The 1,864-nt window shown below is 30.6% G+C and overlaps 1 long non-coding RNA gene across 1 annotated transcript; it reads left to right on the plus strand.

Annotated features, from left to right (window-relative positions):
• Nucleotides 1–449: 449 nt before the first annotated feature.
• Nucleotides 450–1,640, plus strand: LOC136270064 (uncharacterized). The gene is made up of 3 exons (XR_010707711.1): nucleotides 450–543; nucleotides 928–1,012; nucleotides 1,415–1,640. It is a non-coding gene; the product is annotated as an uncharacterized lncRNA (long non-coding RNA).
• Nucleotides 1,641–1,864: the final 224 nt, after the last annotated feature.

Here is a 1,864-nt window from a genome sequence, read left to right on the forward strand (position 1 = left end):
GTTCCATTGGTAGTCACTATTAGTTTTCTGCTTTATAATAAATCCTATTACGTTGGCACATTTTACGTCTTATGGCGTTGGTCATGAATGGTTTATCAAAAGGGCGAATGACAATTAACTGATCAAATATTTTGCCTCATATAATGAATATGCCTTACAATCGATGATTAATGCACGGTATTTAGGAATTTGTAATTGTCATTGTTTAAATTAGTTGCATAGAAAACCATATGGGTTTTTTTTCTAGTTCACGAAAAGCTTTGTTAGTCGATAGTTATAGTTGAAATCAGGAAATACTTGAACGCCCTTCACACATTGTGTTTTATTGCTGATATATGAATGCTTATTACATCTGCAAACAACCCCAGTCACGGAAATGTATGCGTAAAACAGGAAAAAAACAATAATCCTAAACACTTAATTTTGATTCTTGATTACCCCATAGCATTTTAAGTTGTAGCAAGTTCAATCCAGTTCAGTTTCCAGAATGTTTTAATTTGCATCGCAAATCGAATAAACAGTGGGCGTTCATTATCATTTACCGTGAGTATTATATTATCAAAATTAATAATAGGTACATTTCACTGAATTATATCTGCATTATTGAAGAGTAAAAAATTGTAAAATAAACTAAAATGAATATTGTCTGAATTTAAAAATCATCAATTAAGTTGCCTAAATGATAAACGAAAAGAATAAACGACATCTTTCTAAAATTTGGACATGAAGAATCAACTTTTTTGTATCATTGTCGCAAAAAACTACAATTATGGTTGCGGTTGTTATACTCTACCATTCAGTCAAGTTTTTAGACCTCTCAATTGAACTTTACTCCTTGATTATTGATTAGCAGAGTTTCATCCTGTAAGTAGCATTTAAATGAATTCACAAAAAAATCTTGGCTTTATTAAATGTTTTCACTTACAGATACTCAATGGTTTCATTGCCCCCATGGGTGTCACAAAGATTTACATTGCTTTGAGCGTTTTATTCTGTCAAGGTGTAACTTACGGTAGGAATATTTGTACTATTTACACAAATATTTATGGTCAAAGAAGTTGTGATTTTATAACTATATATTCACTGTCAAACCTGTGGTCCTTTTTTATATTCCTTATTTGAAGTTTCACTTTTGTCTAGATAGGAAAAAGTTGCTAATATTATTTGAAAAAATTCTTTTAAAGAGATAGATATTAAAAAGGCGTGGCGATACTTTAATTATCTTTTTTTTTTCATTTTTTTAATCTAACTTCATCAACTTTTGTGTGCAAAAGATAAATGGAGTATAACTACATGTATTAAAAAAATTACCACTTATTTGTTCTTTGTGATTTCAAAAATTTAATGTTGAAACAGCATAAATCATATCAGAATAAAAGTCCGGGAATACAAGAACATTTTTCTTTTCAATCAGAAAACGTCGGATTCAAAAAATCTGCATGGGAGCAGAATCCTTATAAATACAGTCAATGGGGAGCAGAGCGTGCTGTGGACGGTCTCTATTCAGACCTTTCTGCTGCTGGAGGACAATGTGTGATATCAGACGATTACCAATCTACAGCAGAGTGGCGGGTGGACCTTGGAAGAATACACATAATCCATCATATTGTCATATATTACAGGACGGAACATAAAGATTCAGGTATTTATTTATGTTTTTGTATATTTTAGTGTTAAATACAGTGCGTAAATTTTAAAAATTATGAATATGTTTCCTTTACTTATTTCATTTCATATTTTTTGCACAGATAACAAAAATAACATTTACTTCTATACAATCTTTGATTTTGGTTAGGTATAATCAACGTGTATGCCTCAAGATTTTTGGGATTCTCAGTGTACGTATCAAACACAACTAACAAAA

Source organism: Magallana gigas, chromosome 1, assembly GCF_963853765.1.
Source record: "Magallana gigas chromosome 1, xbMagGiga1.1, whole genome shotgun sequence".
Classification (NCBI taxonomy): Eukaryota; Metazoa; Mollusca; class Bivalvia; order Ostreida; family Ostreidae; genus Magallana; species Magallana gigas.